The sequence below is a fragment of the Poecilia formosa genome, unplaced genomic scaffold (genome assembly GCF_000485575.1).
Source record: "Poecilia formosa unplaced genomic scaffold, Poecilia_formosa-5.1.2 Scaffold1297, whole genome shotgun sequence".
In the NCBI taxonomy this organism is placed as follows: Eukaryota; Metazoa; Chordata; class Actinopteri; order Cyprinodontiformes; family Poeciliidae; genus Poecilia; species Poecilia formosa.
This window is the reverse complement of record NW_006801236.1, coordinates 12,418-18,215: the sequence shown is the minus strand read 5'-3', so window position 1 is coordinate 18,215 and position 5,798 is coordinate 12,418. Positions and strand designations below refer to the sequence as shown.

Here is a 5,798-nt window from a genome sequence, read left to right as displayed (position 1 = left end):
CAGCAAGAACTACGTCTCTGTGCGTTATTTCTTTTACTTAGATATTTAAGAGAATAGCCACCTTTCTAATCCTCAATACCATTCATGTTCCTTGTTGCTGACTGGCTGCTGCACCCACAAAAGTGGAGACAAGGACGTCTATGAATGTTAGCTTTTGTGGTAGAACTAAGATGGTTTCTACTGAGAGTGATAATGTATATTAACCACATTATATTAGTGATGATGGATTAGAAAAAAGTTGGTTTGACAGAGGAATGCAGCTGTATCATATTCAACCTCTAAGAACAAATAAAAGCAGTTATTTTGGAATGAAAAACTTTCAGTGGGACTCACATTACATAAGAAATGTCCATTAAACTCACCTCTTTGTACCTAAAGGTTGGTCAAGGTTAAAATCAATAGCATCCTGTTTTGAGAAGCTGCTCTTGATGGACAGACAGGTTGGTCCAGATTCTTGTTTCTGTCGTTTCCTGTGGATGTGAATGTCAGTGCCTGTCAAACATCTACCTCATTTACTGACAGAAACCAAGTTCTAGTATTAATGAGAGTCTATAATGTGACTGTGGAAGCTTGATTGAGACCGATTCACTCAGACTCAGTGCTGTTATTGAAGCTAAAAGTGCATCAAACCCTTCAACCCATCAGTTGAAGGGTTTGACTATGTATCCCTTTATTTACTCATTTATTTTATGTTAAATATTTTTATTTAATGCATTTTAATTTCTTGGTCAAAAAGGCACATTTTTTTGATCATGATTGATTTTTAAAAGCAATAGAAAGGATTAAACGTCCAACAGGGTGAAAAAATTTAATAGGCACTGTAACTTTAAAACAATATCCCTGAGGGCTATAATTATTAATACATATGCATACAATTAGATTATGGGATCGTCATCTCACCTCTGACCCTCTTCTTCCTTGCATAGAGTGCTTTCAGAGAAAGGAACTTCCTCTTCAGATGCCTCCATGATGCCAAATTCAGATCATCAGCTTAGATCTGCAAAAAAACACTCATCACTGAACTGCTTTTTTATTCTAATCAGTCTCTAAGAGATCACTCCTTAGTCAACATAGACATATACTCTGAACATAGAGCCTCAGCGAATCCTAATAATGTTCGAAGATCATGAATAAATTCATGAAACAAGATACTAAGTATCATTCTGACCCGAGGACAACAGGAGGGTTAAGTAAATGCAACTAACCCATCTCTGGTATTGTATCATCCAACAGTCTGTCAAAAATCCCTGGAGAAAGCAAACAGGTTTGTTAATCTTTCTCGTTTTTTTTTTTTTTTTTTTAAGTGTCACTTTTAGCAGTAGGTATGTAGTTGACATATTTGGGTGTCATGTGGTATGACCTCAAAAAAACTATTAATATTGAAATATTCCTATAATTTTCTATTTTGATTGTACATTTCATATTTGCACTGTGTGGGAAGCTAGGTTGTTTTTTAAGAAGGCAAATTATTTGCCGGTTAATAATGACTGAACATGAAAATATTATGTGGTGCGACTAAGTATCATGTGGTGCGACCGTTGTTATGATACATTTAGTTTCTGTGCTTTTATTTTTGATTTCAAGACTCCAATGCAAAAGCAATACTTTGTATTATTATTTCCAGAATAGGTTTTTGTTCAGTTCTAGTATTTTCTTAACAATATCATGATAAAAATACAATAGAACATGTAACATTACAGGACTAGTCACAGCATGTATTTAGTCATTTACTGTTTTGATCTATTTTACTAGATCCCACTGTCATCAAACTATGAGCTATGATGAAGTACCATATGTGGCCCACGTAATTCAGGATGTGAGAGAAGAAGTAAAAGTCAGCACCATGTGACAGTCTAATGACAGGAACTTGGTCACATGGTCATCAGAACCACAACCAGCAAAACCTCATAGAGTTCCAAGTTGAACAGCCAAGACTGGGCAAAGTTCACAAATGTCTGGTTCTAAAACCTGCTTGACAATAAGCATTTCCCTTTGTTCACTTGGACATTAAAGTGCCCAGGAGTAGTGGTTTATCAATCGAATGGCCACTGATCATAACTGACCAATTTCTATGACTTGTGACCGCCGATTATTGTCTTTTGTTGCCGATTACAAAAACCAATCACCTCATACTTTGCAGCCTGCTTTTCCTTCACGCTGCGCAAGGCAGCAAATCCTAAGCAAGTGGAAATTTAACGCTCCAAGAGTGATGGGAAGTTTGCATCTTGTGATATAACAATACTTCAGGAGTGAAGCTCGTCAAAATGCATCAACACAACAAATTTTACTGATTACTTTTACTGATTGCAGGTTTTACAGTTATCCTTTTGACTGAATACTTGCTGCATTGTGCCTGCAAGTATTATACATGTTTTTGTCTAAATTAGGTGATTTTATGGTTCCATTTTGCCAGATAGTGTCATTTATACCTAAAGCGAAAAATTAACAGTCAATCCATGTGATCAGTATTGGTGATCGGCAGTGATCGGCCCTCGTGGGAGATCAGAATCGACAGGAATAAACTTAATCGGAGCGTCTCGACCCAGGAGTAACACGATGGTTCTGAAGTTCATTTAATTTTTTTCTGTTTTGAGACCATTACTTATTAGACATAGTTCTGCTTAAAATAGTTAAACTTAAACTTAATTATTATATTTTCATTAATATATTTACATTTGGGAGATAGAAAAATTCTGTCTTTATTCAGTTTTTTAAATAAAATTAGGAAATTAAAGCAATCTCCTGTATATTCTGATTTTATGAGGCATATGTTTGAAATGTTTGCTACAAAGTTGATTACTGCATTAATTTTTATGCAAATTAAATTGCTGTGTTCTATTTGTGTTGTTCTTTTGTAATGATGTACTGTTACTGGATGTAATTCTATTTTTATGTATTAAAAAAATTTTGAGCTGTTTTCTGGCTACATTTATTGTATAAATCATTTGGCACGATCAATTAAAAAAGTAAATTTATTGAATTCAAAATAGAATATCTATTAACTGGAGCATAAACATTAATTATAATACAGTATCCTCAAGTGACTGGTATTTATTTATTTATTAACACATTTGATGAAATGGTGAAGAAAAATAGTGGTCGAGTCAATTATAAATGGAATTTAACAGTTTATTTGGGGAAAAACTGTCATAATTGCCAGAAAATAAAAGAAATGTAAAAACTTTGTTTCTAAACACCTTAAATAAATGGAAACTTATAAAGCAAATGTTTAGTACATCATGAAAAATACCTTAATTTAAAATAAATCATGGTTGCACCACATGACATTTTTTAAGACCACAGCCAAATCATATTGAAGAAAAATCATTGCTCATTTTAATGTGAAATTATTATTTCTGTGCACAACATTTCAAATGTTCTAGTAACTGCAGTGGATATACATATGTTTAAAATTATTTTAGCTTAGTGGAAATCCTTATACATCAATAACCCATTTGCAAATTTACTTGTAATAAATATTTACAAGTAAGAGGAGTTAGACGACAATACCAATAATAAAAATGACTCCACATTTAAACGTTGAAAATCAACTAACCTAAAAACAGCTCTGAGATTCACTTCTGTTTCAAAACTACAAGATGGCAAAAATTAACGAGCCGACTTACCCGTTTGCATAATTTCTTGTGACTAAACAGTTGAGTCCTGTAAGGTGAAAGTCATAAAGAGGAATCCTATTGATAGATTAATTATTTATATTGTTCCGTACGCAATGATAGGATTCTCTTACCTGCTGTTAGATGTTAACAGAAAATAATCTGCGCCACAGAAAAAGACGTGAAAGTAAAACTTTAGTGTCAGCATTTTTTTTAAAGCAGTGTATGTGTAAGTGGTAAGAATAGTATGGAAGACCATTTTAACATATACTCTGTTTCTTCTGACTAACTGTAATTACATTCTAGATGTCTAAAAACAACTTAATTTTGACTAATAATAATTTAAGATATTTTCATTAACAGTTTTACTTCTAAAAATAATAATTCAAGATATCTTCAGTTACATTTGATGTATCTAGTAGGCCAGGGCTTTCAATAAGTCTCAAATGGCATCACCAGATTCATCATCTGAACTTGACAATTATAATTTAAGATATCTTTTTACGAGTAGTAAAATAAACATTTTTAGATTTCACAATATAGAAAGAGTTCAGCAGTGTGGGCCATGTGGAAAATTCAAACATTGCTCACTTGAAGAGTGAAACATGCTCCGGTCAACTCATTCTCAAGGTGAAAGTTGTCTTTTCAAAATGCTTTATTCTTTTTTTTATTTTTCAATGAAATTTCAAAATGCTATTTAAACTATATGATTTGACAGAAGAGTGCTGTCAAGTCACGGAGAAGGAACAGCAGCTTCCTGAGAAAAGAGGAAGTAAGTTTCCAGCCTGCAGAGTTTTAAAGGAGGAAGTCTAAATATTTTGAGTAACTGAATAAGAATCAATGCAAAATACTTGTATTAATGTTGTTTTGATGCTGAATTGGAGAAGCTAAAGAGGTCATAGATGTGATTTTGACAATGAACTTGAAATAATGTAAAATGTGTAATGTAGAAGTTTCTGTTTGAGCCTGCAGCTATGAGTGACTGATAAAAATTAACTAGAAGTTTCTGTTGGAATCCTTGTCAGCTCTCATTTCCTGCCGTAGGATGTGGGTCTCCAACAAAATGTCTCAAAGGTAACCATGATTAATTATAAAACTTTATTTGGGAACTATTTATTTTAGATGTCTACTTCCTGGCCTTTTTCTGCAAGCTAAATTTACATATGATGGAGTATTAGCGCCAGGCTCTGAGTTTTTGATTTGGGCTTTAAATACAAGTAAAGTTGGACGAGAATAAAATCATAATTTTGTATCTTTTCACCATACTACACTAAATTACGGAATACTGAGGGTCTTGTAGTTGGTACTGGTTTAACAAATGAGTAAGTACTAAGTGTTTTAGCACATCAGAAGCAAAATTTCAGCCCCAGGACTTTGAAACGATTGTTTAAGCAACTTTTTATTTAGAACCAGACTTGCTGAGCGGGTCACGTTACATATCACTCTATGAAGCTTTTTAATTTAACGACTTTCTTCTGGCAATATTGCGTCTTTACTCTGCCAATATTTAAATTATTCTGCTAATATGACTGGGTTCTCGTAGTATTATGACTGCATTCTTGTATTTGAAAATAAAATTTTCTTAGCCTGGCCATAAAACTCCATCATACTTGCTTTACTGACCTCTGCTGTCCTCTTTCTTTTCACTGCCAAACTTCTCCAGCTCTCCTTTATGACGGTAGATATATTTCAAAACATCCGCGCTTGTATCCTTTGCTCCGTTTTTTTTAAAGATAAAGCTCCGTTTATGGAGAGCCATTTTAGTCAAAATTAAATAAATAAATAAATAGGTAAAATAAATTAAATAAATGAGTAAAAAATAAATAAATGAGTAATTGGCATCTTTATTCCCATTTATATTTATTAATATATACATTTATTTATTCCCAGATTTATTTCTGTCTGGCCTTTTTTAATTTCCCTCTTTTCCTTTTATATTTATTCTTTTCCATTTTTTCATTTTCATTTATCTGTTTACAATTTTTCATTTTCATTATCTGTTTTTCATTTTCCCATTTTCATTTATTTATTTTCATTTATCTCTTTTTCATTAATCTCTTTCATCTTTCGTTTTTTCATTTATCAGTTTATCCCTTTTTCATTTATGCTATTTTTATGTATCCATTTAAAATGTTCAGTTTTCATTTATTCTTTTTCAATTTTCTTTTTTTCATTTATCAGTTT

At 32.4% G+C, this 5,798-nt stretch overlaps 1 long non-coding RNA gene across 1 annotated transcript; it reads right to left on the bottom strand.

Moving 5' to 3' along the window:
- Nucleotides 1-15: 15 nt before the first annotated feature.
- Nucleotides 16-3,795, bottom strand: LOC103132761 (uncharacterized). Its single transcript, XR_475616.2, has 4 exons — nt 3,627-3,795; nt 1,206-1,247; nt 901-997; nt 16-470 (listed from the first exon to the last, which is right to left on the bottom strand). It is a non-coding gene; the product is annotated as an uncharacterized LOC103132761 (long non-coding RNA).
- Between the last annotated feature and the right edge of the window lie 2,003 nt (nt 3,796-5,798).